The sequence below is a fragment of the Pelobates fuscus genome, chromosome 1, assembly GCF_036172605.1.
Source record: "Pelobates fuscus isolate aPelFus1 chromosome 1, aPelFus1.pri, whole genome shotgun sequence".
In the NCBI taxonomy this organism is placed as follows: domain Eukaryota; kingdom Metazoa; phylum Chordata; class Amphibia; order Anura; family Pelobatidae; genus Pelobates; species Pelobates fuscus.
The window spans coordinates 177,172,884-177,192,054 of NC_086317.1; the positions used below are offsets into that span (position 1 = coordinate 177,172,884).

Consider the following 19,171-nt stretch of genomic DNA (forward strand, 5'->3'; position numbering starts at 1 on the left):
ATCGAACAATATCAAAAAAGGAGGAATCATTCCTCACTTATGTCCCCCCGAACGTGTGTTGGTATGTAACTAAAACGAGGAGCAGCCATTGCCCTGCCATCTTATGGTGTGCTGATTCCCCCTTACCATCACCTACTTTGAATGTCAGACTGCTCTGTTGCATAAGAAGCCAGTTATTTCTCTTAATGGTAATTTGGCAGTCAGATTTTTATTTTACACTGGTGGCTGACTAGCAAGTGCTACTATTCCCTCTGGCAAATTACCCAGATGTTCAGCCTTATTAATTTGAGGTAGCAGTTGCTCTTTCCCATCAGTTTTAATGTTTAAGGACTTGTTACATTCTTACAATTAACAAATGTCCCCTGTTTCCTAAGTATATTTCTACCCAAAAGGCACATCATCACATACCATTTCTTAACACTTTGCTTCAAATCATATTTAATATAAAGACATACCCTGTCCCTTTTCTGTTTTTTTCTTTCTTTCTTTCCTAACTAATGTATATCCATTTACATTAATAGCTCAACTAAGTGTTTTATCCCACCAAGCCGCAATAATCTCAATTATGTCATACTGCTCCTTGTATGCCAATATCTCAAACCCCCATTTTCTTACACAAGCTTCTTGCGTTCGCAAGTAGACATTTAAAGTTACCGTTTGTTTCTTGAACTTCATTTGAACATGTATTTAACCCCTGAAGGACCAAACTTCTGGAATAAAAGGGAATCCTGACATGTCACACATGTCATGTCCTTAACCCCTTAAGGACACATGACATGTGTGACATGTCATGATTCCCTTTTATTCCAGAAGTTTGGTCCTTAAGGGGTTAAGGGGTTAAAGGGAAACTATAGTGCCAGGAAAACTAACTTGTTTTCTTGGCACTATAGCTTTCCCCTTTGTCAAGGCCCACCCCCATGGTGCAGAAGTGGTTATTAACCTCTTCGGTCACTTACCTGGGTCCAGCGCTGATGAAGGAACTGATTGAAATAGATTGAATTCTCAGAGATCTAAATTAAAAAAAATTATAAGTTGTGTGGTCTAAATTGATCTAATCCTTTTATAAACACATGAATAAATATGCTAGACAGCCACTAGAGGCTGTGCTTAGTGCTGTTTTACATTGCAGCAATAGGTGCAATAGGGACACTGTAGCTTAAGTGGTCTGGGTGCCTATAGTGTCCCTTTAAGTAATTTGTGTTGTAAAAAAATATTAGCATAACATTAATTTGAAACACGGGGCACATGGCATCATAGCTAGTGTGTTTGATTAAATAGCCATTTTAGGTATAGACTGCTGTAAAGACAAATACAAATTTAGCAAATGTATGCAATTTTTGCTTTTCATTTATTGGTTCATCCTTCTTAGAAATATTGTGGGAATGAAAAACATTGCAGTGTGCAGAATCTTGCAAAACCTACACTGGGTCGGTAGACTTGTGTAAAAGCGACAATGCAATTTTCTCTAAATAAAAATGTTGTAATGACACGGTCTGCTTAAAAATGTAAAAAGAATGTTTGCATTTCAGTGTAATGCTCACATAAAGTAAGTACAGTTAGACCATGTGCAACGGGAACAGGGTAGTTTGGTCCCAGCTTGGGATCCAGACCTCTCTCGCTACGTCGCCTTCTACACTTGCACCAATGCCTACCACTATGATTCTTAATGGTAAGGTCTTGTCCTCTCCCAAAAGGTAGATATAACCTCTTCTGACCGCTTTTTCTTGTAGGAAAGAATCAATTCCTACAAAGATCTTTACAAAGATGCTCTTTACTCGCAAGCCCAAGTGATTAAGCTCTACACAAACTCACAGACTGTGTCACCATCTTGACTCTGCCAATTCCCAACATATCCTTGTATACAGTGACCAGCAGAAGTTAAAGATAAGTAGTGTAGGGGCTGAGAAAGGAAAAAACAAAACAGAAAGTAAAGGAAGAAAAGAGAACACAGCATAAAACATCCACAAGACAACATAAAGATCCCATAATGGGATTCCTCAGTTGCGCCTTTAATTGTGGGCAATTGGTTTCATCTTCATAGACAATGGCAAGGGTAGGAAGCAGCAAAAGAGAGTGGGTAGAACGAGTTACAAGGCAAAAAGGATAAGGACAAGAAGAGTGGGACATGTCTAAGGTCAGTGGTAGTCAGAAGCTTAACTAGAAACCACAGGGCCCCCATGCAAAAATTGCTGACATCATCACTGGAAATACATTGCCATCGGGTGGCCCCAAGAGCATGGGCCACCCAATGGGCAACTTCAATGCGGCACAAGGGTCGATAGGGTGGCCTGGCAAAGGTCCATTAGTGCATCGTATGAAAACAGCTCTAGAGGACATACAAGGAAAACTGGCATCAAAGTCACACTTCTGGCCCAAGTCGCCGTGGCTTGACTGGGGTCCTGGAACCTCTCCCTTCTGGAGCCGAATGGGGAATTCGCTCTATCCACTACCAGGAACTGGTGGCTGAACCAAACTGTACTTAAGTGGTGCCTATAATATACGTCATGTCAGAGAACGAGATGAATGGAAAACCGCCTTTCGGTCCCGATACGGACACTACGAACATACAGTGATGCCATATGGTCTCTGCAATGCCCCTGCCTTATTCCAACATTTCCTTCATGACATCTTTAGAGATCTCCAGGACCAGTATGTCATAATTTACTGGCCCATCTACCCTCACATTTCCCCTTTGCATGGTGTGAAAGTAAACATAGATACTTAGGCATCTAGCTACCACGAGACTCTCCCAACTGTACCAAATTAATTTTCTCCCCCTACTTACCACACTACAAAAAGATATGCAACGCTAATCACCCCAATTTATCTCCTGGTTTGGTTGCATTAATGCAGTCAAGATGAATGTGATGCAGCGCCATACCGATAACAATCCCCAGACCATACCGATAACAATCCCCAGAGCTTTCTTTAGCTCCATTATGTCGGCAGTCTGAAGATTTGTATGGAACCAACGCCCAAACCGAATCTGGAGGATGTTTGTGGAACTGCCTAAACAGGCTGGCATTGCAGGATTACCTTGGGTAGTGACTTACTACCAGGCAACGCACCTGCACAGATTTCCGAGAAGCAGTGGGTGGACATGGAGACCCGACAAGCAGAAGGTAAAATCCCCTCCATGCTCTGGCTGGGGAGTATATCAGTGGGCGCCTTGTGCACCAATAACCCGATGATAGACACTACAATTAAAGTATGGTGCGGCTTCCAATACCAAAGACAACTGACAACCTCGCCTAACCTTTTTACCCCCATTACAAACAACCCAGACTTGGCTGGAGGCCTGAGTACGAGGTACTTTGCCAGATTCCAAGTGATGGACTGGGTATACATGCACCATTGGAGCACAACCGCCCAACTTTTTTTTTTTTTTAATTCTTTATTTATATGGTTTTGCATAAATTCAGGTAAGAGGGGTAAGGGGTACAGAAGGAAAAAAAAGGAGGGGGGTAGGGAAGGGTTGGTACAATGCATTTCCATAAAGTTTAGTACCATCGCAGGGTACACTTTTGAATGTGGTGTTACATTTGCTTGTATCAGTAGTACAACCTTGAGAAGCATTTATGTAAGGTGTCTCCTGTTTTCTCATTTATTGCTGGTATGCTTATTTTGTCTGTGTGCTCTTGTGTGTCTTTTTAGTCCGTGTCCTGCTCTGTGTTTGTCCTGGACAAGGGGTGGGGCTGGGTATAGGTTGCGGGTGTCTGGGTTGCGGGCATAGGGAGTGGTGTCACAGTCCGAGAGCCACCCGGCGCACAATCCCTTTTAATAGAGTTGTGGGTTGGCGTATGTGGTGTGGGGGAGAGTAGGTTGCGTAGATTTGTGTTTGAGGATGTATGTGCTGGTGTCCTGGTTATTCATCGATGGGGAGGGTGTGATGTGTTCCTGTTGAGGTTACCATGGTAGAGTCGTGTCTCCTTCTAGCCATATTTTGTGGAACTGTTTGGGAGAGTTGTGTGTTTGTGTTGTAAGTTTATCCATTTGCGAGCTATCTATTATTTTCCTTGTGATCAGTTCTTGTGTCGCGATGCGGGTTGTGGACCATAACTCTGCTATGGCTCTTCTTGTTGCCAGAGCGATTCGGGCTGTGAGTTTGTTCTCTGCTATGGTGTATGGTTCTATTGGTTTAGAGAGTAGCAGGGTCCACGGGTCTGTGGAGCAGGGTTTGTCTATTATTTTGGTGATCAATCGTGCAACGCTCTGCCAGAGTGGTCGGAGTTTCGGGCATGTCCACCAGCAGTGGAGGAACGTCCCTGTCTCCCCACATTGTTTCCAGAAGGTGTTGGATGGTATTCGGTGCTAGGCGTTGCGGAGTTAGATACCAGCGAAACAACATTTTGTAGGCCTGCTCTGTGTGTGTGACTCATATCAATATGGAGGCTGTCGCCTCCCAGATATCCGACCAATCGGTTGCGTCTTCCGGGGGACCGATGCTGCTATGTATGTGAGGGATAGTTGTGTATGGTGGGTGGCAATAGTTGCGTACATGACGGAGATTTGTGCTTGTCTATTGGGATGTTTCGCACAGTCTTGTTCAAAGCGATTGAGCTGGGCTGTGCCGGCTTGTCTTATGATTGTATCTTATGTATCGAAAATGATCGAAGGTTGTGAGAGAGGATGAGTCTTTGATGTCTGTGAATTGTATGATTTTGTCACTTTGGTATAGGTGCCCCAATCGTGATATATCTCTGTGTTCGAATTGGGCAAAGTGCTTGGGAGTAAGTCCCGGTGGGAATAATTTGTTCCTCCAGATAGGGGTCATGGGGGAGAGGAAGGAGGACAGTTCAAATTTTGTTTTAGCCACATCAGGGCTTTAGCAGTGTCAGCCTGTGTAAGGGCTTTAAGAAGGTCCCTGGTTGCTGTCAGTTTTGTCAGTGTGGTGGGGTCGGAGTGTTTTTTGTGTTCGGTTTCTAGGCGGCGTAGTTCCGCCATTGCTTCGGTTATTTGTTGTTGTGCTTGTTTTTTCTTGTAGGTGGCTAGACTTACGAGCGGCCCATAGGGTCATAGGTGTGGTTGCCGTGGGGGTATTCAGTTCGAAGTACTCTTTGATTGCTTTGGCTATCTTGTCCCTGATCAGTTTGTCATGTAATAAGAGTGGGTTTAGTCGCCACGTCCAGTGTTTATGGATTGTCGGTAGGGTTAAAGTGATTGCTATCTCGGCGTAGTCGGACCAGGAACTTGAGTCGATGTCTGAGTTGGTGATCTGAGGTACTAGATTCGGGGAGATTAAGAAGTGATGTTTGCGTGAGTACGAGCCGTGTGGGTGTGAGTAAAATGTATAGTCTTTGGTTGATGGGTGTTGTGCTCTCCAGGTGTCTATTAGGTTCTCCGAGGCCAAAAATTGGGCGAAGAGAGTGTCGTTTTGGGATGGACGGGTGCGTGTGTTGGTGAGTGGTGTTCTGTCGATAGTGGGTGTTTGGACTGCGTTGCAGTCGCCTCCCACTGTGAGGCGCATGGTGGAGTAGGTGTTGAGGTGGATTGCTAGCTGTTGCCAAAATTATGTATCTGGTGTTGTGGGTGCGTATACTGATGAGAAGGCATACGCCGTTGTGCCTATTTTTCCTTGTATCGCGATTTATCGGCCCTGTGGGTCCTTAGTGCAGGTGATGTCCGTCAGGGGGCAGCTTGCTTTCAGGATGATTGCTACGCCTTTGGATTTGTCTGGGGAGGGGGCTATGAAGCTCTGTGTGTAGTATCTGTTTGTAAGGGGAAATATGCATTGGGTTGTGAAGTGGGTTTCCTGGATGAGAAGTATGTCGGTATTTTGTTTGCGTGCCCATCTGAGGATACTGTGTCTCTTGTTGGGGGAGTTCAACCCTTTGGCGTTGATGGAGACGCAGCGTATGGGTGTTGGCATTGCGTCAGTGATGGGGGTGCGCTCCTGTAGGGTTCGCGGTGTGGGCTAGCGTGGGCTATGCGCCCGGGTGGCCGCAGGTCGTCAGGGGGTGAGGGGGGTATTGAGGAGGTGCGGGTTGTCCTTAGGAAGGGGGGGAGGGTGTGAAGGCTGGCCTGAAGAGAACTGAGGGTGGTGGGGAGAAGTGGGGTGGGCTACTGGGCTTATCCTAGGGCCAGTAGTGTGTGGGGCGAAGCGTCTAACCGCTCCGTTGGTGTTTTCTGAGGTTTCGGTACGAGTGTCCGGGGTTGGCGACCGTCTGGTCAGAGCCGCCAGCAGACTGTTTTCTGTTCTAAGTCGTGTTCCCTTGTGTTCAGTGGTCGGTCGTCGTCATTGTTGTTCCACTCTATTTGTTTCCTTTTTCTTTTGTCCCTGTCATCAGTGGTGCCGCCCCCCAATGTGTTGTGGTGTAGGTGTGCTAAACTATACCTGACAGTCCCATGGGGTGTCGGTCGGGCATTCCCGTGTCCGTCATGTCGTCGATTGTCAGCAGGTTCCCCTCAGGGTTATCCGGTAGTGTGTTACATTCTGTGTGGGGTGCTTCATGAGAATAAGAAAATGGGGTATCAACATTTTGGCGTAATAACATCAATATCAACATCATAACTGTCAATGACCTTAGTACCATGGGGTCCTAGCTAGTGGTCTTCCCTCTATCTGCGCTCGGGTGATGGTGTTTGCATATGGTTTCTTGGGATTTGTCATACATAACTGGTATGTCCCCGGTAAGGGTGAAAGTGTCAATATGATGTCATAGCGCTCCACTATTGGTGGGGCATCTCCCTCCTGCGTGCCCATAGCTGTCCCTGGGAACAGTAGTTATGACCTCGAAGGGTTGTCGGCAGTGTTTCAGGGTGGGGGTATCAGAGCTAGTGAGTGTTAATAAATGTGATATTGAGTAGGGGAGGGGGCTGTATTGCATGTGTGCCACCACAGCCAGGCGCTCATGTGGGTGCCCGTCTTAATGTTTCCAGAGGAGCTACGTAACCTTAGACCCCAAGATGGGGTGCCAGACTGGCATAGCGCCGTCTCTTTTTCCTTTTTTTTCCTCCCCTTTCCCCCCCATCCTCCCCCCTCCCCTTTGCTTCTTCTCCCCCCCCCCCCCCCCCCTTTGAGACTTGGATTCCCTGTTAATATGATAGTTGTACTTTTGTGCATAAATCTGCAAGTATATATGGCAATATTGTGGGTCCGGCCTCTAGGAGGCAGTGCCCAGGTGACCAAGGAGAGCACTGGCAGAGAGCCACCCCAGACGGGGGGTCACACCGTCTGGGGTGGCTCACTGGGGGCTGGAGGCATGCCACAATGGGACGTGCTGTTCGCAAGTAATTAAGGCCGCGTCCATGAGGAAACGAGCGTTAGTAGGGGGCTGGTGGGTGTGTTACTGATCCCGGGATGTTAACAATTAAGTAGACTAGTCCCATCCTCCCTCCCGTGGGGCACAGTTTGTATGCATCGCCTGGATGGGCCTGTTATGTCAGCAAAGGCAGTGCGAGGGTGGAACCCTATAGGGACCCTTATGCTGCTTGTTTCCTCCCGACTGTAATTAGATGGATTGGGCTATGGCTTGGGTGGTGTTTTGTACTTATTGTGTCACCCTGCAGGGAGAGGCTAGATTGCCCTTGCCTGGGAGGATTGGAGGATGGTGAAGTGTGATTTGGGTCGGAGCTTGGCTAGTCCCATAAGTAACAAAGTCTCTTACATCTAACAGAAAGCCGCCATTTGCATCGGAAGTCAGGCGCCGCCCCCACAACCTCCCAACCTAAGCCCATGACAAGACTTTTTCCTGATTGACAGCCCACCCCATTGGACCGGTTCCATTATCATCAAATCAAAACATATTACTCATCCTTCCAGGGTAGGGGACAGATTTACAGAACCCCAACTCAATTCGAACTTCTATGCGCTACACGGAAACACATCGCACGGGGTATATCTACTCTATATACGATTCTGCAGCAGAGGGTAGGTGACATACCTTTCAGATTCACGAGTAGATGGAAAAGGGAAATGGGAACTACACTCACGGATCACAAATGGGACAAATTTTTCACCCTTACACACAAATTCTCCATTAGACAAGACCACCCACTTTCCCTATTTAAGCCTCACACAACCTTCACTCTTGTGTTGTACTGTGCTCCTGATTGTGTAAAGACTTTCAGAGACTATCCTGTTGTATCCAGGGCCAGTGCAAGGATTTTTGCTGCCCTAGGCAAAAAAAAAATGTTGCCGCCCCTTTTACTCCACCTTCTCCTGCAGACTGACATACACTGACCCAAGCAGACTTACGCACACACACTGATCCATGCAGACACACACTGTCTCATGCAGACACACATACTGGCCCATGCAGACACACATACTGGCCCATGCAGACACACATACTGGCCCATGCAGACACACACTGACACACACTGATACATGCAGACACACACACTGATACACGCAGATACAAGCTGACCCATACTGCAGACACACGCTGACCCATGCTGCAGACACACGCTGACCCATGCAAACACACATTGACCCATGCTGACACACATTGACCCATGCCGACAGACAATGACCCATGCACACACATACAGACACACATTCACCCATGCAGACACACACTGACCCATACAGACATACACTGACCTATACAGACAAACACTGACCCATAAAGACACACACTGACCCATACAGAGAAACACTGACCCATGCCGACACAGACAGACCCATACAGACACACACTGACCCATACTGACAAACACTGACCCATACAGACACATACTGACCTTTCTTAATATTTGACTGCTTGTCACGTGTTCCTCGCCGCTTCCCTGCGCATGGCCGCCTTCACTGCGCGCAGCCCCGCCCCTGCTATGCTCCCGCCCACTTGTCCCCTCGTACAGGGCAAGGGGCGGGAGCGAGGAATTGAAGTGACATATCATGTTTCCCTTTCATTCCAGAAGTTTGGTCCTTAAGGGGTTAAGCAGCGCCCTAAGCGGCCGCCTAGTTGGCCTATAAGATGCACCGGCCCTAGTTGTATCCTGTTGACACTTGCCTCTGAAGCATTGCTTCTGAACCTGTGTCGCCTGTCCTGACCTTTGGCTTCCCCCACTACTGTCTTCGTCTGATCCTTTTGTTCTGCGAACTTGGTCCATTGCCTTCAGCACTCATCTGCATTTTGGGCTCCGTCCACTAAATTATGAACCCGAAACACATGCAGATAGGCAGACACAAACAATGACACATGCAGATGCACAGGCACAGGCACAAACACTGACACACATACCGATACAAACACTGGCACATGTAGATGCACAGACAAAAAAAATAATGACAAACACTGACACATGCAGATGCATAGACACAAACAATGTCACTCGCATACAGATACAAACAATGACACATGCAGAGACACAATGACACAAACATACAGATACAAGCACTGACACATGCAGATGCATAGATACAAACAGTGATAAACATATACAAACACTGACACCAGTGGCGTACACACGATCCATGGGGCCCCGGTGCGAAAATTGATCCGTGGGCCCCCCTGACCGCGGTATGTACGCCACTGCATGCAGATACATACACTTAAAGGACCACTATAGGCACTCAGATCACTTCAGCTCAGGTCCCTCTAGTTTTAACCCTGCAGCTGAAAACATAGCAGTTTCAGAGAAACTGCTATGTTTCACTGAGGGTTTATCCAGCCTCTAGTAGCTGTCTCACTGACAGCCGCTAGAGGTGATTCCGAGATTCTCACTGTGAAAATCACAGTGAGAAGACGCTGGACGCCCATAGAAAAGCATTGAATTATTGAGTAATGCTTTCCTATGGGCGGTTTGAATGAGCGCGCGGCTCTTGCCGTGCATGCGTATTCGGAGCTGAGAGGCGGATTGGGGCGGAGAGATTCCCAGCGCCAAGTGAGCCCGGCGCTGGAGAAAGGTAAGTGCTGAAGGGGTTTTAACCACACACACACACTCTCACGAACAGACGCATACACACTAGCTAACAGACACACACATTTACTGACAGACACACACTCAGTGACAGACATACATTCACACTCACTGACAAACACACACTCACTAGCAGACACCAAACAGACTCACTAACAGACACACACAAACTAACACGCTCAGTAACAGACACACACAACACACTCACTGACCCTCACTAGCAGACACATACTCAATAACAGACACACACAACTAACACACACACACTAACACACACTCATATTTTTTTTTTAATTTAACCCCCCGTCCTCCCTACCCTGGGGTCCAGTGGGGCTGCCCGGCGGCCGGTCCTGCAGGCGGCGAGGGAGCACTGATCCTCCTGTTCAGCTCCCTCGTGCACTGCTTACAGATGCCGGAGCCGGAATGACGTCATATTTTACTGCGGTGCGCGCAAGGGAGCTGGAAGAGAGCGCTCAGGGTAGAATGCTCCCACGCGCGCGCCCGGTGACACCACTGCCAGACTCGGGGGGCCCTGAGGTGGCCATCTCCTGGTGGCAAACTGGCGTACATACCCGGTCACAGGGCGGCCGGGCCCCCTGGTGGGCCAGGCAACCGTGGTATGTACACCAGTGACTGACACACACACAGATACAAACACTTCATACAGGTAATTTTAGCCACCCTCCAGTTCCCTACCTTTTAGATGTAGAAGGGTGACTTCTGCTGGCTGTGGCTGGTGGGAATTAGGGGATTGCTCCTCTCCCGGTCTGGTCCACCCCTCCCCTTTCAGTCACTTACCTGTATCCAACGCCGATGTCCCTCGGCGCTGGGTCAGGCTCTTCCCACGCACCTCCCCCGCTGACGTCAGCCAATGGGGGAGACCTAATGCGCATGTGCGACATGTGCCGCGCTCGCATTAGGATTCTCTATAGGAAATCATTGTTTCAATGCTTTCCTGTGGGAATTTGATTGATGCTGGATGACCTACTTTTGGTCGCCTAACCACCCGGAAGTCCCGGGTTAACCCATAGAGGTAATTATTGCAGTTTCTCAGAAACTGCAATAATTACCACTGTAGGGTTAAGGGACATGGGACATTGCACCCAGACCACTTCAATGAGCTGAAGGGATCTGGGTGCGTATAGTGTCCCTTTAAGGGACAGCCACTAAATATTGATTTATGTACAGATCAAGAAAAAAGCGACTAGTAGAGGACTAGTATTCCCTTTTTTTGGTTACTTCTTCTCATTTGATTTGTGAACCAAAATATATACATGATTTAGTTATATGTAAGGGGAGGGCAGGAAACTGCACAATAGCAAAAATGTCAAAAATCGGGATTAATTAATCCCCAAACAATTACAAAATGTATTCCCTTAAATAAAGTGAAAAAAGAGAAAAAAATTTATTAAAAAAATCTTAAAGATACCCTAACATCCAAATAAAGTAGGGCCTAAAGCAAAACAACAAACACACTAGGTGTTTTGAATAAATAATGCACATCAAATTCCCTATAACCTCTTAGGCTCTAAGGTATCTAGGGTATATCCAACATCTCTCTTTCCTAACTAATAATTTTGCCTCACTATATCATAGTACACATCTGTTTTAATTATCCCAGTTACTATGGGTACTGCACACCCCTTAAAGGAGTGTCTGCCATTTTGAGCATTTTTTTTGCAGTTATATATACTGAGACATTATGTTTCTGCTATACATAACTAAGGTTTCATGCCGAAATGTTATATATATTTTTTTTTGTGTTCTTGTTTCTAATAAATCCTGTTTGACATGGGTCCACAGGATTCATTTGTTCTGTTTTTGCACTGTTCTAGTCTCAACACTATCTCTTAGTAAGTGTGCTTGCATTTTAAATTATTAAACGGTTTTATAACAGTTTTACACTATGTGTTTTTCTTTTGCATTTTTTTTAAAGCATATCAAAGATTATGAAGCTTGAATACATCATCATTTTATATACACTATATTCGTATGTTCTTTCATTTTGGTGTTTCACCAAGGGTGATTTTCTGATGTATATAATTCTCACCCCAAAATTGTATCCACAAAAAAAAATTGTTATTATATTGGTTTGGTATATAACGGGTATTTCTGACCAGTGTGTTGGTGGATTCTTTAGGTTATCTCTATGTGGTGTGTGTATATTTATGTAATTAATCCAGTGCCTACCAGAATTAAGCAGTTTTACTCAGATCTGCAAATGTTGTGCCTTGTCAAATCTCCTTGCCCCCCTTCAACTTGTGCTTTTATTTTTTCTGATTTGGACTGCATACTACCCTACAATGCCCTCCTCGCCTGTCAGCTAGTACTCTCTAGGACTAGGTAATGACACAGTTTTGTTAAGCAAGTCGCATTATAGCAGTATCCGCGTCTAGTTACAGCTGGCTGCTCGGAGATGCTCTGTTGCCATGGAGACCACAGGGGGAGAACGAACGATGGAAGGAGGAGCGAATGTCGTTAGAGAGGAGGTGTGGCAATATTTGCCTGCAGAGGTGTTAGGAGCATTCTATTTTCTACTGTAAACCACAGAGAAGGACCGTTAACCCAGGGAATATCTAGAGAAATACAGAAAAAAATAAATGATACCAGCTGTTTGCCAAGAATACACTGAGACAGTAGGCGATATAGGATTAAAGGCTTTGCATCGCATGTAAACAGGTTTATCTGCATAATCAGGTAAGGACTCCTTCTTGTATTCTTTTTTTCTAACCATACCCTTCCCTGTTTACACTTGTTTGTTAGCTGACCATTTGTAACTGACCACCGAACAGTGATTCTTAATGTTCCTGCCGTGTTTCATATAAACAGACACATAGCTCTGCTGCTGATCATCACCTACCGTATTAGGAAGATCTGTCACCTTGCCCGCCTACCGACCGCCTACATCCACATAGCTTTACAAATCTTGCAATGGACACCAATGCTACCTGCTTTCGTCCTTGTACTGTAGCATGTCCTTTATTATTAGTCCGATCCCGCTTTGCTGTAAATATGTTCTCCCATTGAATATTTTAACACTGCATAACTTGTATGCATAATTTTAGGTTATTTGCATATATGGCCATATTGTTTAGTAACAGAAGGCATTTATTTAAATCACCATGGATTGTTATTGGTGATGCTAATGTGAGGAACATGCCTAAGTTATAAGGTCAATATTTCTGGAAGAGAGAGAGTGTGTATGTGTGTGTGTGTGTGTTTTTTTTTGTTTGTTTTGTTTTTATTTTATTTTCTCCCAACAAATGGAGGTCAACACATTTAGGTCTTACGTTTCGGTTAATTTGTAGCAGCAAATTGCAAATATTTAATAATTTCACTTTATTATTATCACTGGTATTTATATAGCGTCAGCATATTCCGCAGCGCTTCACAATATCATCAAAGGGGGAGATTTAACAATAAATGAGACAATTACAAAAACTTACAGGAAAAATAGGTTGAAGAGGGCCCTGCTCAAACGAGCTTACAGTCTATAGGATGTGGGGGGGTGAAACACCACAGAACAGGAGGTAGCAATCAAACAATGTGGAGTGAAGCAGAACTGGAGGAGAGAATACAGTGCTGCCCTTTAGGAGAGAGCAAGAAACAGGTACGTGAGGTAGAGGTTACTCTGGGAGGTCATAAGCTTTCCTAAAGAGATCGGTTTTGAGGCACTTCTTAAATGATTGAAGACTAGGGGAGAGTCTGATGGTCGTAGGCAGGCTACTTCAAAGGAAAGGAGCCACCTGCGAGAAGTCCTGCAAGCTTGAGTTGGCCGTGCGGGTCTGAGCATCGGTCAGGAGAAGGTCATGGGCAGAGCGGAGAGAACGAGAAGGGGCATACCTATGGATCAGTGAAGAGATATTGGAGGGACCAGAATTGGTAAATGCTTTAATGGTGTGGATTAGTACCTTGAATTGACTCGTATACAGGAAGCCAGGGCCGCCATCAGGGCGTGACAACCATGACGGTTGTCACGGGCCCGGGCCCCAGGTGTAGCAGCGGAACTGCCGCCGGTACACCTGCACCGGGGTGCGCACGCTGATAGGGCCCATCGGGTGGCCCAAGCATTTAGCCTTATATCTTCAGGGGCCCGGTCAGCGCTGCAGCCGTGCAATAGCATGACCAGGCCCCTTTAAAAAACTGCAGCCACAAATAGTGCTGGGAGGAAGTAACGGCCAGTCACTTCCTCCCAGCTCCCTCTGCGCAGGAGGGAAGAGAGACAAGACGCAAGGACGGAGAGCCACGCCGACTTCCATCAGCCCCAGCCACCCTCCTGCAAAAAATGGTAAGAAAAATTAGCTATGTGTGTATGTCAATATGTTTATATGAATCTGTATGTATGTCAGTATGTGTATGTATGTATATGTATGCATGTATGTCTATATGTATGTATTTGTATGTATGTCGGTATGTGTGTGTATGTATGTATCTATCTGTATGTATGTATGTATCTGTATGTATGTCTGTCTGTGTGTGTATGTATGTATCTATCTATCGATCTGTCTGTATGTATGTATCTGTATGTATTTATTTGTATGTATGTGTATGTATTTCAGTATGTATGTATGTCTGTGTGTATGTATGTCAGTATGTATGTGTATGTATGTATCTGTATGTATGTCAGTATGTGTCTGTCTGTGTGTATGAATGTCTGTCTGTGTGTATGTATGTATATATCTGTATGTATGTGTATTTATCTGTATGTATGTGTATGTATTTCAGTATGTATGTATGTCTGTGTGTATGTATGTCAGTATGTATGAGTATGTATGTTTGTATCTGTATGTGTGTCAATATGTGTCTGTCTGTCTGTCTGTGTGTATATATCTATCTATCATTATGTATGTCTGTACGTATGTGTTTGTATGTATATATTTATGTATGTGTATGTATGTATGTATGTCAGTATGTGTATGTATATGTATGTATGTCTGTGTGTATGTATGTATGTATCTATCTATCTGTATGTATGTGTATATATGTATGTATATGTATTCCAGTATGTATGTATGTCAGTATGTATGTCTGTGTGTATGTATGTATTTCAGTATGTACGTATGTATGTATGTCAGTAAGTGTATGTATATGTCTGTATGTCAGTATGTATGTCTGTCAGTATGTATGTCTGTCAGTATGTTTGTGTGTGTGTATGTATGTTAGTATGTGTCTGTATATGTCTATGTGTCTGTTTCAGTATGTGTGTATGTTTGTTTCAGTATGTGTGTCTGTTAGTATGTGTGTGTGTCAGTATGTGTGTATCTTTGTGTGTGTGTGTATCTGTGTCCTTTTTGTATCAGTACGCGCGTTTGTGTTTGTGTTATCCTGTGGGCAGGGTTTGGAGACGGGATTTGGGGGCAAGATTGGAGGCAAGCCCCCGGGGGCCCAGACCTTGAGCATTGTTAGGGGCCCTAAAATTACTGATGGCGGCCCTGCAGCAAACCAATGTAAGGACTGACAGAGGGGAGATGTGTGAGAGGAGCGACAGGAGAGGAAAATCAGTCTAGCTGCAGCATTCATTACAGCTGTAGCGGGGCAATACGACTTCTGGCAAGACCTATTAGGAGAGAGTTACAAAAATCCATGCGGGAGATTACTAGAGCATGGACAAGCTCCTTAGTAGTATCTTGCGTAAGAAAGGGGTGGATGCGGGCTATGTTTTTAAGGTGGAATCTACAGGATTTGGTAACAGACCGGATATGAGGCTCAAATGTGAGGCCAGAATCAAGTATAACGCCAAGACAGCGCACTTGCTCAGCTATTCTGAGCAACATTTATCAATATTATGTTGTATTTTGCAGACTTATATATATATATATATATATATATATATATATTAATTTCATTTGATTTAAAGCGGCACTGTCATGCCGAATCCCGTTTTTTTTTTAACCCCCCTCCCGCCTCCACTACATCCAATTGACCCCCTAGTCACCCCCAAATGCCCCTAAGCCCCCCAGATTACCTATTTTTAAATCTGTATCTTCTGCCCCGATCTTTATTCAGGGCGCCGCCATCTTTGTGTGGGTAGGTGAAGTCCCTGTGGGACACGTCATCTACCCACACTAGACAGACTGTGAGATTCCCGCACATGCCCAGTGAAACACCTGGACATGCGAACGGGAATTTCATCTATTCATTCATTCATCAGACAGACGAATGAATGAATAGAAAAAATCAGACGAACAAACTAACACTGAGTATCAGTGTTCGTTTGTTCGATCAGTTTACAACAAGGAGGGAGCTACCGACGTGCAGCTCCCTCCTTGTAATATGTAAAGACAGAAGCGGTGGGGAGCTGTGCTCCCCACCACTTCATAAGCCCCCCAGGTCCCCCCCTCACTCTATGGGGGTCAATATGACCCCCATAATAGCACAAGGGAGATTAAAATCTCCCCAATGCCCCTACTCGCTATACCGCGAGTAGGGGCATGTCCACTAAACAGTGAGCAGCCTGTGGCTGCTCACTGTAAAATCATAAATGGTAATAAGAGGGGGGGGGGACCTACTGTCCTCCCCCCTGGCCCCCACCCCTGCGCGGTGGGTGGGGGCCCTAATAAAACAATAAGGGGGGGGACCTACTGTCCTCCCCCCGGCCCCCACTCCTGCGTGGTGGGTGGGGGCCCTAATAAAACAATAAGGGGGGGGGACCTACTGTCCTCCCCCCCCCTGGCCCCCACCCCTGCGCTGTGGGTGGGGGCCCTAATAAAATAATAAGGGGGGGGACCTACTGTCCTCCCCCCCTGGCCCCCACCCCTGCGCTGTGGGTGGGGGCCCTAATAAAATAATAAGGGGGGGGGACCTACTGTCCTCCCCCCTGGCCCCCACCCCTGCGCGGTGGGTGGGGGCCCTAGTAAAATAATAAGGGGGGGGACCTACTGTCCTCCCCCCCTGGCCCCCACCCCTGCGCTGTGGGTGGGGGCCCTAATAAAATAATAAGGGGGGGGACCTACTGTCCTCCCCCCTGGCCCCCACCCCTGCGCTGTGGGTGGGGGCCCTAATAAAATAATAAGGGGGGGGACCTACTGTCCTCCCCCCTGGCCCCCACCCCTGCGCGGTGGGTGGGGGCCCTAGTAAAATAATAAGGGGGGGGACCTACTGTCCTCCCCCCCTGGCCCCCACCCCTGCGCTGTGGGTGGGGGCCCTAATAAAATAATAAGGGGGGGGACCTACTGTCCTCCCCCCCTGGCCCCCACCCCTGCGCTGTGGGTGGGGGCCCTAATAAAATAATAAGGGGGGGGACCTACTGTCCTCCCCCCTGGCCCCCACCCCTGAGCGGTGGGTGGGGGCCCTAAATGAACCCCCCCCCATCAAGGTGACTAGGGGTCCCAAGCCCCTAGTCACCCCCCCCCCCACCCCAAAACATTCTAACCCCTACCTACCCCCCTCACCCTAAAAATAGTGAGGGGGGAATAAAATAACTAACCTGTAAAAAAAATAATTAAACTTACCATTTGACGTCTTCTTTTTTCTAAATTCTTCTTTCTTCAGCCCCCAAAAAGGCCAAATAAAAATCCATCATACCCGTCGCACTTTAAAAAAAAAAAAAAAAAAAACGAGCGCAAAAAAAAAATTAATCCATGTTCACCCATGGAGGGCACGCCGCGTACTGAGCTCCGCAGGGCGGGTCAAGGCTTATATAGCCTTGCCCCGCCCTGCAATTAGGCTTAGAACACACTGATTGGTTGGTGTAAGCCAATCAGAGTGCTCTGTGTCATTTTACAAGCGTGGGAAAATTCCAAAGAACCTTCCCACGCTTGTAAAATGACACAGAGCACTGTGATAGGATGGTTTTCAAGCCATCCAATCACAGTGCTGTGTGTAATTTTACAAGCTTGGGAAAGTTTTTCCCACGCTTGTAAAATGACACAGAGCACTGTGATTGGATGGCTTGAAATCCATCCTATCACAGTGCTCTGTGTCATTTTACAAGCGTGGGAAAGTTCTTTGGAATTTTCCCACGCTTGTAAAATGACACAGAGCACTGTGATTGGATGGCTTGAAAACCATCCAATCACAGTGATCTGTCATTTTACACAGCGTGGGAAAGTTCTTTTGAATTTTCCCACGCTGTGTAAAATGACACAGAGCACTCTGATTGGCTTAAACCAACCAATCAGTGTGTTCTAAGCCTAATTGCAGGGCGGGGCAAGGCTATATAAGCCTTGATCCGCCCTGCGGAGCTCAGTACGCGGCGTGCCCTCCATGGGTGAACATGGATTAATTTTTTTTTGCGCTCGGTTTTTTTTTGTTTTTTTTTTTAAAGTGCGACGGGTATGATGGATTTTTATTTGGCTTTTTTGGGGGCTGAAGAAAGAAGAATTTAGAAAAAAGAAGACGTCAAATGGTAAGTTTAATTTTTTTTTTTTACAGGTTAGTTATTTTATTCCCCCCTCACTATTTTTAGGGTGAGGGGGGTAGGTAGGGGATAGAATGTTTTGGGTGGGGGGGGGGGTGACTAGGGGCTTGGGACCCCTAGTCACCTTAATGGGGGGGGGGGGTTCATTTAGGGCCCCCACCCACCGCTCAGGGGTGGGGGCCAGGGGGGGAGGACAGTAGGTCCCCCCCCTTATTATTTTATTAGGGCCCCCACCCACAGCGCAGGGGTGGGGGCCAGGGGGGAGGACAGTAGGTCCCCCCCTTATTATTTTACTAGGGCCCCCACCCACCGCGCAGGGGTGGGGGCCAGGGGGGGAGGACAGTAGGTCCCCCCCTTATTATTTTATTAGGGCCCCCACCCACAGCGCAGGGGTGGGGGCCAGGGGGGGAGGACAGTAGGTCCCCCCCCTTATTATTTTACTAGGGCCCCCACCCACCGCGCAGGGGTGGGGGCCAGGGGGGAGGACAGTAGGTCCCCCCCCTTATTATTTTATTAGGGCCCCCACCCACAGCGCAGGGGTGGGGGCCAGGGGGGGAGGACAGTAGGTCCCCCCCCTTATTATTTTATTAGGGCCCCCACCCACAGCGCAGGGGTGGGGGCCAGGGGGGGAGGACAGTAGGTCCCCCCCCTTATTATTTTACTAGGGCCCCCACCCACCGCGCAGGGGTGGGGGCCAGGGGGGAGGACAGTAGGTCCCCCCCCTTATTATTTTATTAGGGCCCCCACCCACAGCGCAGGGGTGGGGGCCAGGGGGGGAGGACAGTAGGTCCCCCCCCTTATTATTTTATTAGGGCCCCCACCCACCGCGCAGGGGTGGGGGCCAGGGGGGAGGACAGTAGGTCCCCCCCATCTTTAACCCCCGCGCAGGGGGGGTGTTATTAGGTGTTTTTTTTTACAGTGAGCAGCCACAGGCTGCTCACTGCTTAC

The 19,171-nt window shown here is 47.1% G+C and overlaps 1 protein-coding gene across 1 annotated transcript in view; it reads left to right on the forward strand.

The window, feature by feature from the left end:
- Positions 1-12,335: 12,335 nt before the first annotated feature.
- PACSIN1 (protein kinase C and casein kinase substrate in neurons 1) overlaps positions 12,336-19,171 on the forward strand; it is a 114,892-nt gene continuing 108,056 nt past the window's right edge. The window contains exon 1 of the mRNA XM_063453024.1: positions 12,336-12,561. The gene's annotated coding sequence lies outside the window, so the exon portion shown is untranslated. The remainder of the gene's footprint in view (positions 12,562-19,171) is intronic.